Here is a 19,084-nt window from a genome sequence, read left to right as displayed (position 1 = left end):
TGTAGGGAGCTTCAGCCCTGGAGATGGGGAGCCCTGAGGCCACATCTGTCCCACAGAACAAGGGGGGAGCAGAAAGGGGGTCCTGCCGTGCTGCCAGAGGGGCTCAGGGGAGGGAAGCAATGGGAGGAGACCCTCCAGGGTGCCACTTCCCAAAGGTCTCAGCAGAAACCAGGCACCGAGCCCCCCGTCAGAGCCCCCTCCCACCAGCACAGAGGCAGCTCTGGCAGACCCGCAGTGCTCATCGAGAGCCTGCAGGCACAAAAACGAGGCTCAGTTCTCATTCCTGAGGTACTGACCTGAGAGCCCTCAAGCCCACACAAAAGGTGCAAAATCACAAAGCAGCTCTCCAGTGGAAGTCTGTAATTCTGCTGTTCTCTTCCCACCTCACAAAGGGCCAAATCAAGTGTCTAAATAAAGGGTGTGGAGGTGCAGGGAGGGAGAGAACGAGCCCCTTGTGCGTGTGCCCAGCCCCAAACACCCCCAGCTCTGCCTCTGCCTGCTTTTGGCAGCCTGTGCCGTGTGGCTCATCACCCACCCTCCGAGAGCTGCTGTGAGCCTTCCTTCTGCCGCTGCCCAGGGCTGCCCGGCCACAGAGCCAGCATCCGAGGGGCTGCACCCTCCCAGCTCACTCCCAGCTCCAAGCCTCCCTCTGCGCTGCAAATCTGCCCCAGGCACGGCCCGCCCCAGCACTGGTGCGGGATAAAACCCCGGCTGGCTGCCCACAAACGGCATCAGCTGGCCCCATCACAGCCCGGCCTGCGGGGTTAGGAGGAGGAACACCGCTCCCTGGGTTATCAGCTGATTTAAATACTAATGAGCCAATAACCGCGTTTGAGTAGAATAATGGCCATAATAACAGAAGCCATAAAAAGCTGCAGTGCTCTCAGTCGGTCCCAGGCTCCTTCCGCCCAGGTGTTAACCCTGCTGGCAGCCTCCCTGAAGGAGAGGGGCAGGGATGCCCCGCAGTGCAGCTGCCAAAGGTGCTGCAGGGCAGCAGAGCCGGCAGGAGCTGAGCTGGGTCTGTTCTGTGCTGTGCTGGGAGGGAGAAATCTCCCGGTGTGGGTCTCACTGTTTGTGGGCTGGTGACATTGCCATGCTGAGGTTTGTCCCCTCACCTGGAGGGCAGTGAAGACCTTTGGAAAATGTTTTATAGAGCACAGAATCCTGGAATCACTGGGGCTGGAAAAGCCCTCTGAGATCATGGAGTCCAACCATCCCCGGCACTGACAGGGCCACCACTGCCCCTGTCCCCAAGTGCCACATCCACAGGGCTCTGAAATCCCTCCAGAGATGGACTGCCCCAGCACTGGAGGTGCCCGGCAGTGCCAGCACAGGGACGGGCACTGCCCTGGCCCTGCTGCCACCCCAGAGCTGCCCTGGCTGCTGTGTTGGAGGAGGATGAAGGGCTGGATGAGGCTGGGTAGTTGAAGTCACCACATCCTTTGCCCCGTGTGGTGCCATGGACCAAATCCCTGATTTCCAGGTCCTGGCAGACCCTTGGACCTGCCTCAGGTCTCTGCCAGCAGCTCCTGGAGCTCTCCACGGTGCAGAAGAGCTCAAGGGCCTGGCATTTGTGCACTTTGATGAATAAAGTCTGCTCCAGAGTGCAGTGGAGGATGTTCACATTTACAAACCTCTGGATCAATCCATGGCCAGCCTCAGCTCTCAGTGCTGTGTTTGCAGCCACTTCCCTGCCTTCAGGCTGCTCCAGCTTTATCTACTTTTGTTGTTGTTATTCCTATTATTATCATTATTATTATTATCATTGCTGTTTTCATTTTCCTTCTCAGATTTATGAGTCTTGGCTGTGAGCAGGGGCTGGAAATGGGAAAATCCACTCCTGGGTTACATCAGAGAGCCACTACAGCAGGAGAATGTGAAATGAGGAGCAGCAATAAAATGGATTATTAAAAAAAATAATACTCCTATCCCTGAGTTCCTTGGTCATTTAGCAAGACTATAAGTTATTAAAAAAGGAATAAGAGAATTAAAAAGTGAAATCAAGTGAGGGATAGGAATTAATTGGAGAGGAATAAAACACTGGTAAATAAATGAGACATTAGGGAAAGATGAGCAGGGAGTGGGAAATGACACATTTGCTTCTTTCACCCAGCCAGGTGTCACAGGGCCATGGGACACTCAGGAGCACAGCAGTGACCCCGAGCAGCCCCAGGCTCTGCAGTGACCCTGAGCAGCCCCAGGGCTCTGCAGTGACCCCAAACAGCCCCAGGGCTCTGCAGTGACCCCAAACAGCCCCAGGGCTCTGCAGTGACCCTGAGCAGCCCCAGGGCTCTGCAGTGACCCTGAGCAGCCCCAGGCTCTGCAGTGACCCCGAACAGCCCCAGGGCTCTGCAGTGACCCCGAGCAGCCCCAGGGCTCTGCAGTGACCCCAAACAGCCCCAGGGCTCTGCAGTGACCCTGAGCAGCCCCAGGCTCTGCAGTGACCCTGAGCACCCCCGGGCTCTGCAGTGACCCTGAGCAGCCCCAGGCTCTGCAGTGACCCTGAACAGCCCCAGGGCTCTGCAGTGACCCTGAGCAGCCCCAGGGCTCTGCAGTGACCCCAAGCAGCCCCAGGGCTCTGCAGTGACCCTGAACAGCCCCAGGGCTCTGCAGTGACCCCGAACAGCCCCAGCCCTAGGGACACTGCCAGGCAGATGGGAGGAGCTGGGGTGCATGGTGGAGGAGATCCCTGTGATCCCACAGATAATGTCCTGCCTCACAGATCCCTGCGATCCCACAGATAATATCCTGCCTCGCAGCTCCCTGTGATCCCACAGATAAGGCCCTGCGATCCCACAGATAATGTCCTGCCTCGCAGATCCCTGTGATCCCACAGATAAGGCCCTGTGATCCCACTCCCTGTGATCCCACAGATAAGGCCCTGCGATCCCACAGATAATGTCCTGCCTCGCAGATCCCTGTGATCCCACAGATAAGGCCCTGCGGTCCCACAGATAAGTTTCTGCCTCTCCCAGGAGCCCTGCAGGGCACGTGGGGAGCAGAGAGAGGCTCGGCCCCACGGGTTGTGCTTATCACACAGTAACACACTGCTGGCTCTAATTCACCGTGGGAAGCTTCTCTCTGAGCTGGTTAAGGGAAGAGCTGATGAGCTGATAGAGGAGCCCAGCTGGCTGGCAGTGACCTTTAGAAGGATGTGACAGTCACTGTCAGAGCTGCTGGGGCTGGCACAGGCACAGGCACTGCAGGGCACAGCTGGGGCTGAGCAGGAGCTGCTGGGGAACAAAGGCCAGCACATTCCCACTGCTCCCCTCAGCTGCACCTGGACACGGCAGCCCAGGGCTGGGGGCTGCACCCTCACCTGGGGGTCTGTCCTGGCCAGGCCCACGGTGTCCTGCAGGCAGGGATGGCAGGGCTGCTCCCAGCTGGACAAAGAGCAGGGCCAGAGGCACAGCTGTGTCCTGTGGGCTCCAGAGTTACTGCCATGTGCAGAGCTGTCACCAAAACTGCAGGGAAAACACAGTTCTCCAACGGCATCTTTCAGGGTTAGAGAGTCAAGGCATGACTTTCCTCTGGTCAGGATGTGCAACAGAAACATTTCCCCAAACATTGCCCAGCTTGTGCAGAGGAAATCATCACATCACACGTGGCTCTTTACCACATTTTAACACATTTATACAGCCAAAACCCAGGGAAATCCATTGGTTCAGTGTTCACTGGTCCCAGGTTACACAGTTCCTAGTATCTGGTTTCCTGTTGGTTATTGGTCCCTTTGCCTTCGATGCTGATCAGGTCCTCCTTCTTCTTGAGGAGTCCCATGGTGCCTATGGAGTCCCATGGGGCTCATGGTGCCCGTGGTGCCCATGGGGCCTGTTCTGTTCATGGTGCCTGTGGGGCCCGTGGGGCCCATGGGGCCGGTGGTCTTCATGGTGCCTGTGGGGCCCGTGGGGCCTGTGGTCTTCATAGTGCCTGTGGCACCTGTAGTCTTCATGGTGCCCATGGGGCCTGTGGTGTCCATGGTGCTCATGGTGCCTGTGGGGCCTGTGGTGTCCATGGTGCTCATGGTGCCCGTGGTGCCTGTGGTGTTCATGGTGCCCATGGGGCTCATGGTGCCCATGGGGCCTGTGTTGTTCATGGTGCCCGTGGAGCCTGTGGTGTCTGTGGTGCCCGTGGTATCTGTGGTATTCTGTGGGGCATGCAGTGGCCATGGCGCCTGTGGTGCCTGCGGTATTCGTGCCGCCCACGGGGCCTGTGGTGTTCACGGTGACCGTGGGGCCTGTGGTGTCTGTGGTGTCTGTGGTGTTCATGGTGCCCATGGGGCCTGTGGGGTCTGTGGTGTCTGTGGTATGTGTCTGTGGTGTCTGTGGTATTCTGTGGTGTCTGTGGTATCCATGGTGCCCATGGAGCCTGTGGTGTCTGTGGTGTCCGTGGTATCCATGGTGTCCATGGGGCCTGTGGTGTCTGTGGTGCCCATGGGGCCTGTGGTGTCTGTGGTATCCATGGTGCCCATGGGGCCTGTGGTGTCTGTGGTGTCTGTGGTGTTCATGGTGCCCATGGGGCCTGTGGTGTCTGTGATGCCCACGGGGCCTGTGGTGTCTGTGGTATCCATGGTGCCTGTGGTGTCTGTGGTGTCTGTGGTGTCTGTGGTGTCCATGGTGCCCATGGGGCCTGTGGTGTCTGTGGCATTCTGTGGTGCCCATGGAGCCCCTTGGATTGCTGTGCTCCATGAGAAGCTCAGATGGGGTCAGAGCCCAACCCCTGGTGGGACAGAACCTCCCATAGACACCCAGAGCCCCACGGGCCTGGGCAGGGACAGGGACGGGACAGGGACAGGGACAGGGACAGGGACAGGGACAGGGACAGGGACAGGGACAGGGACAGGGACAGGGGTGGGACAAGGACAGCGACAGGGACAGGGGTGGGACAGGGAGCCCCCTCCTCTCACCCCAGAGCCCCACGGGCCTGGGCAGGGACAGGGACGGGACAGGGACAGAGATGGGACAAGGACAAGGATAGGAACAGGGAGAGGGACAGGGGTGGGACAGGGACAGGAAGCCCCCTCCTCTCAACAGGAGAGCATTTTCAGTGCTAACAAAGTGCAGAGGGAAAAGAGTCTGGAGGAAGAGCAGCAACCCAAACCTGTCCATCCCAGCCCTGCCAGGCCACCCAGGGATGGTGGGGACATCATCCCTGTCCATCCCAGCCCTGCCAGGACACCCAGGGATGCTGGGGTCATCATCTCCAGGCCTTTGGGGCTGCCAGGCCAAGCCCAAGCTCTGCTGGCTCCCAGTTTCTGCACCTTGACTGCAGGTGAGAGACTTTTTCACCCACACCTGACTCCAAGTCAGGGCTTTTCACAGCAGAATTTCTGCTTGCTAATGAAGATATATTTGTATGGAAAAAAATAATTCCAGGCTACCCCAGAGACCCCCATCATTCTAAATCCAGGCTGGGCAAAGCTAACTGGAAAACACCCAGTGGGGGACAGAGCTTTGCGAGCAGAGAGGGAGATGAGACTCTCTAATAAGATCTTTTCCCATCTCTAATTTCTCTGAATCGAACTGCTCATGCAGAAAGCAGCACTGGGAGATTTGGAAAGCTATTTGTGTGGGTAATTGACATTATTTTCTCTGCTAGGCACTACGCCCAACTTCCAGTGTTAATATAAACATTTTTTTTTAAATGATAGCTTGTGCTTTTTGGTGGGCATAAAGCAGCATTTGTATTTACAGCCAAAATGCATAATAAATAAATGAATACATTTGGTAGAATATTTTATCTCCCTGGATGAAAAGGAATAAAATCTATTCAGGCTGACCAGAAATGCTTGTTCATTCTGGCTGGGCTTAGCAAAACATTTTGGTTAAAAGCACATAGCGAAGATGGGAATTTTTTTGGGAAGGATGTAAAATGGATTTTGATTTCTAATTTCAGCACAAAATCCTTCCTTTTTGGAGGTTGGAAGTGATATCTCAAATTTGACCTCTATTAGCCTGTATTTTTAGAAAAAGCTGAAACAACAAAGGGTTTATTACAGGTTTGGCTCAACTCACAATCAAGCGCATTATTTAGGGTTTTTTCAACATTTTGTTTGTGGAAGAATGGTTTTTAAAAGCTGGAACTGCACCCCCACATCCTTTCTGCCATGCCTGCCATGGGGAGCTGCAGCTGCAGTGCCTTTGTGGGGTGGAAGTGGCTCTGGATTTGTCCCCTCCTTCTCCAGGATTTTGCCTGTCCTTCCCCTCCCCACGGCCACACCCCGGCTCCTCCGGCTGCATCCTGGGGCTCTGTGCTCCAAACCAGGGGTGCAAGATGATTTCACCCCTTCTTTCCAAAGGCCTTGGGCAAGGGAAGGGAGGGAAGAGGTTCTCTAAACCAGCCCTGGCCTGGTCCCACCCCAGCAGAGGTTCTGTGAGATTTGCAGAGGTTCTCTGAGTTTCACAGAGGTTCTGTGAGGTTCACAGAGGTTCTGTGAGGTTCATAGAGGTTTTGTGAGGTTCACAGAGGTTCTGTGAGGTTCTGTGAGGTTTACAGAGGTACTCTGACGTTCACAGAGGTTCTGTGAGGTTCACAGAGGTTCTGTGCCCCCCAGCACCACCTCCCGCCTCTGCACCTTGCCAGGTGGCTGTTGGTGGGGTTGGACCCTGCAGGGACACTGCAGGAAGGAATTCCTGCCTCTCCCCTCTCCTGCTGCTCGCAGAGGTTCTGTGAGATTTGCAGAGGTTCTCTGAGTTTCACAGAGGTACTCTGAGGTTCACAGAGTTTCTGTGAGGTTCACAGAGGTTCTGTGAGGTTCTGTGAGGTTTACAGAGGTACTCTGACGTTCACAGAGGTTCTGTGAGGTTCACAGAGGTTCTGTGCCCCCCAGCACCACCTCCCGCCTCTGCACCTTGCCAGGTGGCTGTTGGTGGGGTTGGACCCTGCAGGGACACTGCAGGAAGGAATTCCTGCCTCTCCCCTCTCCTGCTGCTCCCTCCCACCCGTGTTCCTGCCCGCTGTGTCTCCAGGGTGATGCCTGAGCCACACCTGAGCTCAGCCTGAGGCCCCTTCCTGAACATTTCCAGCAGAGCAGGATGGAGACCCCACCAGGGTCAGAGAAACAAGGGAATAGCCATGGCAATGGAAAGGCAGGTGGCACCTTCCGTCCCTGCTGCTGCCAGGTGTGAGCCCCAGCCAGACCCTGGCAGTGTCCCAGGCCAGGCTGGACACTGGGCCAGGGGAAGGTGTGGGATGAGCTTTAATGGCCCTTCCAGCCCAACCCATTCCATGGCTCTGTGGGGCTAAGAGGAAACCCAGGTGGAAGCAACATTTCGGTAACGTCACTACAACCTCCACTCTCTGGCTTGCACTTCCAACCTCACCAGTGCAAGGGGAAGAAGAAGCTCTGGAGAGCAGGAGGGAGTTCTTGTAGTGCAGAAAAGATGAGATAAATCAGCCCTGGAGTTAAAACGTGCAGTCTCCTCCTGTCACCTCTTGGTGCAAGCCAAGTATCCTGTTCTGGGTTCATGGAGTGCTGTCTCCAGCAGAAGATGCCACAATGAGTGACTCTTTTCCATCTGGTCAATCTCAAACCAAGAGCTGGCACCAAGGGTGATGGGGGTGCCAAGCAAGGAGAGCCCAGGGCAGGCAGAGCTCTCCTGGGTGTGGGGAGCCCAGGAGGCTGCAGTGCTGCTGCTGCTCGGTGTTTTTGGCAGGGAGCAGCCAGGCTCCTGCCCTGGAAGAGGAAGAGCAGGGCTGTGACCCGAGCAAACCAGGGGGAAGTGACTGGAATGAGACCTGCGGGCTCCTCCCGCCGTGACAGGGCCAGCTGAACATCAAGCAGGCACCAGCAGCTTCTGCTGGGAGCCACCATGGGTTTCCCAGTCAGGAGTGGAGCTGCCCAGCACTGGGAAGAGCTCCCTGCAGGTGACACACCTGGCCAGGATGTGACACAGTCCCTGTGGCCCTCCTGTGCTGCAGCAGCCCGTGGCTGAACCAAATGCTCCCCGTGGACTGGCAAAAACCCAAGATGTGGAAGGATGGAGCCAAAGATTCTGTTCCTCTCCAGCCAGGGAGGGCTGCTCCACAAATCCCTGCTCAGTGACCGGGTCAGACCTGGCTCCACCTGCCTTGGTGGCACCTCTGCCATGCCGGCTCCTCAGCTGGCATCCCCAGGACTGGGTTTGCAGGGACATCTCCATCACCCAAGGACTGGGTTTGCAGGGACATCTCCCTCACCCAAGGGCTGGGTTTGCAGGGACACCTCCCTCACCCCAGGACTGGGTTTGCAGGGACACCTCCCTCACCCCAGGACTGGGTTTGCAGGGACACCTCCCTCACCCAAGGACTGGGTTTGCAGGGACACCTCCCTCACCCAAGGACTGGGTTTGCAGGGACATCTCCCTCACCCCAGGACTGGGTTTGCAGGGACATCTCCCTCACCCAAGCGCTGGGTTTGCAGGGACATCTCCATCCCAGCAGCTGCAGGGTGGGGTTGGCCACACAAAAAGCACTTTGGAAAAGGCAAAGCACAGATCAGCCTCCTCAGGCAGGAAACATCTGGGGTTTTAGGGTTTCACATCTCTCAAAGCAAAGCAAAGGACCTATTTTTAAGGTAACCCCATGGGTAATTTCTAAGTCACCAACTGAGGCTGGTCTCTGAGGTCTGGAAAAAGCCCTGGTGCTAGAGCAGTGCTCAGATGCTTCTCTGCCATTTCTGCAGCCAGAGATGAGCCGAGGCCTGGCCCCTCTGAGTGCCCAGCTCCTTTGGGACAGGTCAGCTTGGCAGGGCACACTGCAGCTGGGACTGAGCAGCATCAAAGGCACATACAAAAAGCCTTGAGTCAAGTCCCTGGTCCCAGAGAAGGGACAGAAATGACACAGTCATGAACATCCTCCCTCACTGGCAAAGCACGAGTGGACGGTGCTGAACAAATAGAAAAAGAGGGGAAGAATCCCAACTGTCATGAGGTGAAACTCATCCTCCCCCAGTGAAATGCAGAGGTGAATACATTAAACACAAAATAAATCTCACTGTGCCTCCAAAGGGGGCTGTGTGGCTCCACCCTGGGACCAGGAATGCATGAAATAAAGTGTGTTTTCCTGGGGAGGCTGCAGCTGAAGTCTGGATGTCACTGCACCCCTGCCCTCAGAACCCAAGGCAGGAGAGGCTCCGTGGAGATGAGTCGGTGTAGGCTGGGAGCAGCAGCAGTGCCCAGCCCGGGGTGCAGGGCGTGCTCACCCCCAGGGGCTCAGGGCGACTTTGAAGGGCAGTGGCTCCTGTGTGAGCAGAGTGGCCAGGGGACAGCTCCCTGCTCAGCCCTGGCTTCACAGCACCACTTATTCCAGAAGAATCCCTTGGGAATGCAGCCTGCCGTGGGACACATCATTCCTGCATCTCTGGGCAGGAACCCCAGGAGCTGACATGTATGAATAGTGTTATTAGCTGTTGCTCTTGTTCCTACTATCGAAACATGTTGGAGATTTCCTTTGAAATTAAACAAACCACAAAAAACTCACCTGTGGTGAGATTCCCACACACCAACATTTGTCAAACCACAGGGAGAGCACAGCCCTTTTGGGAACCAGGAAAGAAGGGACTGTTCTCCTCACTAAACACAGGACAAGGGTTTGGTTGATCTGCTGTAAAATCTGGGAGGAGCCAAGGTTTGACCCGAGACCTTTTAAAGCAGCCCAGTGGCACAGTCCCAGCTGGACAGCACTTTTTGGGTGTAGCTGTCCCAGTGTCCAGCCAGGCACTGGAACCAGCCAGCTCCCTGGAGGAGGAGGGGATCTGCAGCCTCCCATCAGATCATTGCTCTTGCTGCAGTTCCCTCGCAGTAAAATAGAGATAATACAGCAGAGAAACAATGCCACCAAACTTGTTATCAGTCCTTCCTTGCTTATTCCTCCCACCAAACATTTCCTATCAGCATTCACCAGCTAATCTTCTCTTTTTGTCACTGACACAAAAACACTTGCTCATTTTGTGTCATCTCCAAATACTGCAACAATAGAAGAATGCAGCCATTAATTACTGAAATTACCGTTACAAGAGAAAATTATAGTCATTAAAATCGAGGTAAAACTCATTTGTACTTTCCTCAACTTCTCATTTTTTGTGAAGTTACCAACTTAATGCCTTCAGCAGAGACCCCAGAATGCAGCAAACTGAAAAGTCTGGGAAATGTGAGTGGTGCTGTCACTGCAGGAGCTTCACTGAGGCCAAGGCTCCTGTTCCCTCCCTGAGCTGTGCTCTCATCACAGAACCATGGGATGGGTTGGGTTGGGTTGGGTTGGGTTGGGTTGGGAGGGACCTTAGAGCCACCCAGTGCCACGCTGCCATGGCAGGGACACCTCCCACTGTCCCAGGTGGATCCCAGCCCCAGCATCCAGCCTGGCCTTGGGCACTGCCAGGGATGCAGGGGCAGCCCCAGCTGCTCTGGGCTGTGCCATGAGATGGTTTTGAAGGTCCATTGAGACCCAAACCATCCTGGGACGGTCTGGTTCCATGTTTCTGTCAATGTTGGAATGAATACAGGAGCTCCTGCTGTAGTTCAGCTGGGTGGCAGATCCAGTGGGTGCAAGTTCTCCTGGAGAGTACTGCCAGGAGCCCTGGCAGGAGCACTGGAATCAGCAGTGCCTGGGTCACTCAGGGTCACACCCTGCCTGCCCCAGGGGCAATGGCTGGACACGGTGGCCAGGGGGGATTCTCCAGAGGCCAAAACCCACCTTGGGGGATCTCCTGACCCTCAGCAGGGGCTCCTTGCCTGTGGTGGCTAACAGCAGGCCTGTAAAAGCCTCCCAGACTGAATTCTAACTTGATTCAACTGTACCTGTGAGAAACCTGTCAACCTTTCCTGAAAATAGAATCCTAGAACAGTGAAAAAACAACCTGTTTCCCTGAGAAAGAATTCTAGGACTGAGACTGTTACCTGCACCCATATAAACTATTCTAAACCTTCAAAGATAAAAAAGCAAACAATATCTACAGGCAGACACTTGCCAGCAGCTCTGGTGAAGTGACCAATTACAGGATACAGCTCAGTACTGACCAACCTGAGACAGGCACAATGTATTTCTAAATGATTGGGGTGTATGATGGGGTGTGGGAATAAACCTGTACCTCTCTTCACTGCAGGAACAAGAGTGTGCCTCATCTCCCTAAGCCCAGCTCACAGCAACACCTGCCCCTCTCCTGGGAACAGGATGTCTCCAAGGACAGGTGTATCCAACCTCTCAGAGCCCTTTGGTCTGTGACAGGAATCCAGACAGGACCTGAACCAGCCTCAGCCAGGGACCAACACTGGGAATGGGCACTGACGTGGTGAACTGGGCTACCATCAGCTGCCTCTGCTGATACCAGTGCTGATAGCAGGAACTGAGAGAGTGATTCCATCAGCTGTCCTGCTGATACCAGTGCTGATAGCAGCAGTTCAAGGGTTTGATTCCATCAGCTGCTCTGCTGATACCCATGCTGATAGCAGCAGTCCAGAGGGTCTGATTCCATCAGCTGTCTCTGCAGATATCAATGCTGATACCAGTGCTGATAGCAGCAGTCCAGAGCTCCTGATTCCATCAGCTGCCTCTGCTGATACCCATGCTGATAGCAGCAGTTCAGAGGTCCTAGTGATTCCATCAGCTGCCCTGCTGATATCAGTGCTGATAGCAGCAGTTCAGAGGGTCTGATTCATTGATCTGATGCTGGGTGATGGGTCCCTGGCCTAAATGCACATGCAAACATTTTATACACATGCATACAAATTGAATTTGCCATTTTCCACAGACTTCAGCCACAGGCAAATCTCCGGAAAAAGAGGAGCAAGAGCAGTTTATGTGATCAAGATAAAGGTTAAACACCCAATTATCGTGTTTGGTACCAAGGTTATGGGCCAGCACAATGAATTGCTTAGTGAATATCTGCCTGGAACTCAACTCCCAGGCACAGAGCTGGCCTTTCCTGAACGCTGTTATCAGCAGGAATGTTCAGGTTGTGTTTCAGCAAATGTCTCTCCAAAGGATTTTCTCTACACTTGGTTTTAACTCTTAATTTTCATTCTTATTTATTGACAGCAAAATAAAAAGGTTTGATGTTATGATTTCCTGCCAGGCCCATGGCCAGTGACACCCCCTCTCTGATTTCCCTGGTGATTTCTCTGGGCCATGGTCCTGCTCTCAGATATTCCCCTGCCTTTTGATGAGCAAAGACCTTGAATTCCAGGGCTCCTGCCCTTTCTGTTTTGGACAAAGCTGCATGGACACGACTCCAGCACGCCCCATAACGGGTGTGTTGCAGTTTGGGACCTTTCCCCAGAGGGACTGGCAAATACTCTCCTAACTGGGAAATTGCCTTCCCAGTGAGTCCCAATGTCATTTTGTCCCAGTTTTTCCTCCCTTGTATTTTATTCATTATGCAAACCCCTTCTCTTTTTTCCCCCTGACTTTCTTTCAACAACCTGTAATCAAATGTTTCTCTAAAAGAAGTGCCCAAGGTTTGTTTGGGTTTTTTTCCCCATCACTGGGATGAGCATGTGGTTGGAGAGTTCACAGGCTCCTTTTAAACAGACGGCTAATTACTCAGGAGCAGGCACCAAAGTTAACGATAAATATGTAAATTGGGGAAGAATAAAACACTCGTTAAACATTAGGCATTTACTATGGAAATTAAGTGTCATTAGATGCATAAAAGGCTTTCCCAGCGTTTCCCTTCAAGCCTTCATTAGTGCACTGATCCCAACAAACACAGAGGGGCCACCCCATCCAAACAAGAGCAGAGCCATCCTGAACGGGTGCCCAGAACTCAAACCCAAACATTTTTAAAATCAGTTTTGAGCTTTGGAGATACTCCACAGCTTCCCTTCTCTTCCCAGTTTGCATTCCCCCTTGGCTGCTCGCTCTGGTCCAGCAGGAGGAGCAGAGGCTGGGACAGCCCGCGCCAGGAAAGCTGCTCACATCCTCTTCTGGCTGGGCTGGAGGCAGAGCTGACAGAAGCAGGAACTGTTCTCGGGAAAGTGGGTGGGAAAACACACATTTCAGGGCTTTGGAGTAGAGAGTTGAGGGTAGAGCAAAAGTCTTGGAGAAAGGGAGGGAAATCCATCTCTGGGAGCTGGAGAGCAGAGCATCTTACCCCGAAACGAGATGGGTTTGGATTATCCCACACTCATTTTCCATGAGTCTGTGAAACCCCTCCTCACCTTCAACCTTTTCCAGGCCACCCTCTCTCCTCTCTGTAGTGCCAGGACACAGGGAATGACTCCCACTGCCAGGGGCAGGGCTGGATGGGATATTGGGAATGAGGAATTGTTCCCTGGCAGGGTGTGAGGCCCTGGCACAGGTGCCCAGAGCAGCTGGGGCTGCCCCTGGACCCCTGGCAGTGTCCCAGGTCAGGCTGGACAGAACTGGAGCAGCCTGGGACAGTGGCAGGTGTCCCTGCCATGGCAGGGGTGGGAATAGATGAGCTTTAAGGTCCCTTCCAACCCAAACTACTCCATGATCTTCATTCAACATTTTTTGTTCAGCTCAGCTCACCCTATCTATAATTAGCCATGAGTAAAAATTCAAATTACTCCCTTCCTCAACAGCCTTCTTGGGATTTAAAGGTACTGACATGGAAATCCTCATTTGGAAATGCCCCAGAAATCTGGAACAGGTTCCTTAGGGTTGTCTTGGTCCTATAAATCCCTTCCAAGCCAATGTACTCAAGAGGATCAAAGTGCAGAAGCATTAGCAAATGCAGGAAATTTCCTGAAACTCACCTTCAGCCAGACAAGAACAGGAGACCTCTGTGAATGGTGGTGGGGCTTGGCAGAGTGGCTGTCCCTTGTTCACACTCTGGGATGGGGAGGATGAAGTTTTCCCTCTGCACCTCCGTGCAAAGCAGTCAGTCCCAGTCCACACCAACTCCAGCACTGCAGCCAGCCAAAAACGTCATGCAAAGGTGAAAATATCTATTTTTCTGCAGCTTTTCCCGATAAACTAGAATTGATATGTCAAAAGGAAACTAAAATAAACCAGAGAAAATCACAAACTGGGAAGAACCGTGGGGAGAGCAGAGTGACTTTTGTCCTTTCTGTAACACCCACCCACACGGAGCCAGCCTGCTGACAGCAGCAAACGAGGATCAGAAACAGTCGAGGTTTTGTCACAGAACTTTCTAGATTGTCCACTAGAAATCGTTAGGAAAATTAATCCACAAACACCAGAAGTTTGTGTCCAAAAAGGAGACAGAGTCCTTTTTGACTTTATTCGAGTAAAGGGTGAGGCCTTGGGGCATTCCCCTGGGGTCTCTCCAACTTTTGGAGGATGCAGCCTCCTTTTTATTCCAATTTCCCGGCTGCATTTCCCTTCTCTCTTTCCCCCTTGGCTGAGGTACTTGAGAGGTACAGACTTCCTGATATGCCTGATACCAGAGATTTCCCTCTAATGTATAACCCTCCCTTTTAATTTTTAATTCTTAAGGAATTTAGGGGTTTTTCTTCCCAATTATTTCTTTCATCTTCCAATGTCTAATTTCATTTATCAGCAGACCCAAAGTTTATTTGTAAAAGCAAATATCTTTTTCCATTCATCAGTCAGTGGAATCCTTCCCATTGTACGTTTTATCTCCCAGTGCTGGTTTTATCTACCAGCAGACCCACAGCTGGTTTGTACAGACAAATCCACTATTCCTCTCAAAATCAGGCAGGTATAGCTGTGGATTCTGCCAGGCAGTTCCAGCAATGCCCCTGACGTCTCCTCCCCCAGTAAGGAGAGGGGTGCCAGGCTGGGGAAGCTGGGATGAGCTGGGATGAGCCCCCAGCCAGATCCCAGCGCTGGTTCCTGCCCAGCACAGCCCTGCTGGGAGAGCAGGAGGAGGGGGAAAAGTCTCCCCATTTCCCTGACAGCCATGTCACAGGATTTTAAGACACGTGAAGGCATTTTTGAGACACTTCATGAGCTAAAGTCTGTTCAAAGGTTGTGGGTGCAAAGCCAGTGCCCACCATGTACATCTCTGCAATTCCATACCAATACAGCCAATATAATGCATTTCTGCTGCCAGGTTGTTCCTTCATAGTTTAACTCTTTGTTTTGCAGCAGTACCAGCCTAGCCTGGAGAATCATCATGGAATGACAGGATGGTTTGGAATGGAAGGGACCTCAAAGCCCATCCAATGCCAGCCCTGCATGGGCAGGAACACCTCCCAGTGTCCCAGCAAACACAGAGATGCTCAGCTGGCTGCTCCCGACAGGGGAACCCTGGGGGATGTCCTTCACCATCCCACTCCTACCTCCTTCTCCAAGAGGTCTCTGGAGTCACACAAATACACAATAACTGAGGTTGGAAAAGCCCTCTGAGACAGAGTCCAACCACCCCCAGCACTGCCACCACTGACCCTGTCCCCCAGTGCCACATCCACAGGGTTGTGAAACCCCTCAGGGATGGGGACTCCAGCCTGCCCTGGGCAGCTGGGCCGAGGTTTTCTGGGAATAAAAGTCTCTCCATTGTAACTCACAGTATTGCATCTCTTGATTGCCTCACAAGCCTTCTCTGTCAGCCCCTGCTGGGCTTTTGGAGGCTCTCTGCACTTGGCCCTGGGCCCTTCCTGCCCAGCCGTGTCCCTGGAGGATGTCTGTGCTCTGTCCGTGTGTCCTGCTGGAAGCTGTGTGCAGGCCTTGGGAGCGAGCCTTGGGTGCCATGGGAATGGGAGCTCTTGGTGGGAATGGGAGCTCTTGGTGGGAATGGGATCTGTTGGGTGGGAATGGGAGCTCTTGGTGGGAATGGGAGCTCTTGGTGGGAATGGGAGCTCTTGGTGGGAACGGGATCTGTTTGGTGGGAATGGGAGCTCTTGGTGGGAATGGGAGCTCTTGGTGGGAATGGGAGCTCTTGGTGGGAATGGGATCTGGTGGGTGGGAATGGGATCTGGTTGGTGGGAATGGGATCTGGTTGGTGGGAATGGGAGCTCTTGGTGGGAATGGGATCTGTTGGGTGGGAACGGGATCTGGTTGGTGGGAATGGGAGCTCTTGGTGGGAATGGGATCTGTTGGGTGGGAACGGGATCTGTTTGGTGGGAATGGGATCTGGTTGGAATGGGATCTCTTTGATGGGAATGGGATCTCCTGGGTGGCAATGGGAGCTCTTGGATGGAGGCTGAAGAGCAGAGCTGGGGGATGTCTGGAGTGGAAGCTGCAGTGACACACGGAATTCCATCTCTCCACAATCCGTCAGCCTGGGGATCAGCGTTCTCTGGCCCTTTGTCTGTCTGTCAATAAACAGACACAAGCAACCATAAACTCCTTCCTTCCAGCCACAGCCTGGCCTGCCCTGCAGGGCCGTCAGCCACAAACCATCACTGTCACCTCCTCTTTGAACCAGCACTGGCGGCTCCAGGAGGAACTTTGATGTCTGATGCATCCCCAGAAAAATGACATTGAGCAGTTCACGGGACCAGGGCTCGAAGCACAAACACTTTGTGGCTGCACGCAGATGGCTGCAGACCTGGATCTGGTTTATTTATGCTTCTTGGAAAGAAGTTATTCAATATTCTGTTGGAGATTCAAATGTTTATTCTGAGCAATTCCCAGGCAAAATTTTACGAGCAGTCAATGGAGGAGCTTAACAAGGGGTGGGATGAAAAAAAGTATTTTTCTGTGTCTCTGGGCAGTAAATCACAAGTCTTGCAAGGGCCACAAATCTTGGCTCTTTGTGCCATTTAAGCTCAGCTCCCTCGCTGCCGTTGAAGGAGATTTAGAGGCTGCCAGTCAGCTCCTGTGAGACACAGCTGTGCTCATTTGTTTATGCCTTAAAAACTGAAACAAGCTGGAGGGCTGGTAAAGGCGTCCACCAGCACAGAATTGTGTCCTGGACAGGGGGAATGTGTTCCCCAACCAAGCTGAGCATCACCCAGGGTCTGGGGCTGAAGTGAAAAGGAGTGAAAAGGTCCCCTGGCCTCACATCTGCTCTCGGCCTGGCCTAACCAGGACACATCTTGCTGTGCAAATGTTGAGATATTGTTACACTGATGTGGCTGACGATCAAGTGTCTCCTTTAAGTAAAGATATGATGTGCCTTACTCCTCTCTAAAACATGCCCAGGATCCACTCCAACTATTGGATGATACCGTCTCAAGTTCAAAAGTGAAACAAATCCAAAAGTCTGCCCAAAAGACCAAAAAACAAACAGATTCTTATTTGAAAAAAACAACAGAAGTCCCCCCATAAAAGAGTTTTGTGTATTCTTTTTATTTCCAAAAGCCCTAAAGGTAAAGAGATTTCTCCTTTTGAAGCCTCTTTAGCCTGAGCCCTCCCAAAACCAGCTTTGTGTTCCCATTCCTCATTCCTGGGCACTTTCCAGGAGCCCTCTTCACCTCCCTGGCCCTGGAAGAAGCAAAGGCAGATGTAAACCCTGTGCCTTTCTCCTGGCAGACAGCTCTCATGTGGCAGTGCTGGCCTGGCAGGCTGGGAAGGAAATGACCTGGATAAAGCCCTGCTCAGTCCTGGGGCCTGGCATGTCTCTGCAGATTGGCACAGCTCTGTCAGCCTGTCAAAGCAGGGCACAGCTGGGGCCTGGCCCAGCCCAGTGTCACCTCGCTGATGTCAGAGGCTGTCCCTGCCACCCCGGGCTGCAGCCGAGCCTTTGGAGAGGGACTGGGGCTGGTGCTGTGGGTGCACAAAGACCAGCTGTCTGCGGTGAGGCTGAGGCACAGCCAAGAGCTTTGCCAGGAAAAAAACACTGCTTTTAGGAAAATCCAGTCCCAGTGCTCCTCACTTCTGCAGCCAGACTGAATTCCTCCCCTTGCTTTACCTGCTTCTGCCTTGGAGTTAGCTGAAACAGCAGCTACAGCCCAGAGCTCTTTGATTTTTACCAGCTCTCAGGCAGGCATCAGGACCCCCATTCCATCCCATTATCCCATCCCATCCCATTATCCCATCCCATCCCATTATCCCATCCCATCCCATCCCATCCCATCCCATCCCATCCCATCCCATCCCATCCCATCCCATCCCATTATCCCATCCCAGGCTGTGAGGGGCTGCTGGGACGCCCCAAGGCAGGAAGGTCACTGTCCCTGTGCCCCCCCGGGGCAGGAAGGTCGCTGTCCCTGTGTCCCCCCAGGGCAGGAAGGTCGCTGTCCCTGTGTCCCCCCAGGGCAGGAAGGTCGCTGTCCCTGTGTCCCCCCCAGGGCAGGAATGTCTGTCCCTGTGTCCCCCCGGGGCACTCCTGCCCTCCCTGCAGCTCCCGAGGGCATCAGGCTGGGCTGTGAGCTTTCCCAGCCCGTTTTGTGCTTTCTGTCTCCCTGGGGGTGCTGGCTGTGTGAAGCACTGCCCTCAGCAGAACCACAGAATTCTGGCACGGAGAGAGCTCAGAGACCTGCTCAGACTCACTTTTCCCCCAGGCTTTTGTTGTACACGGCTCAGAATTCAGCAGCACATAAATAAATTACCTCCAAACACGGAGCCCTGCTGGTTTTTAAACCTGAGAGACCTCTGGGCAGGTGTTTAGGAGGCGAGTTCATCGCCCAGGGGGAGTGATTTGTTTGCACACATGACAGGATGCTTTATTAAAGGACAGAGCCCATTTGGTGGTGGTGTTTTATTTGGTGGCAGCGTTTCCCCCTGGTCCTCTTGGGCTCCCTTGCCCTCCATGCCACTCACGAGCCAGGCAAGGTGAGAGGGACAGAAAGGCTTTTACACCCTCTTGATCTACTCACCCGACAGGCCTGCAAGCTCTTCTGTGTGTTGTGACATTCCAGTCTGTTCCCAGAGTGGAAAATTCCCCATTAATGGGAATTCCTTGCCTTTCCTGCCCCAAATCCCTGCTTCCTTAGAGCAGGGAGGAAACGTCTGAACCTCCTCAGAAATGTGACTTTTAAACTCCCTGGGTCTCCAGAGATGGTGGAGATGATGCATTTTTAAGACACATTCAAGGCCAGGCTGGACAGGGCTTGGAGCCAGGTGTCCCTGCCCATGGCTTTAAGGGACCAGATGGGCTTTAAGGTTCCTTCCAAACCATTCTGGGGCTCTATCACTCCACATTATTTACAAAACAAATTCCTCACCTCTTCCTGATCCTATGGCTGCCCCCCTGAAGCATGAGGTGTCCCTTCTGACTGTAAATTTGTATTCCTGGAAGCAGTGTGGTGGACTCAGGCTGTAAGCTCTCCCGGTGGCT

This window comes from Passer montanus, unplaced genomic scaffold (assembly GCF_014805655.1).
Source record: "Passer montanus isolate IOZ18808 unplaced genomic scaffold, ASM1480565v1 scaffold109, whole genome shotgun sequence".
Lineage (NCBI taxonomy): Eukaryota > Metazoa > Chordata > Aves > Passeriformes > Passeridae > Passer > Passer montanus.
The sequence above is the reverse complement of the archived record's forward strand: the minus strand, read 5'-3'. Positions refer to the sequence as shown.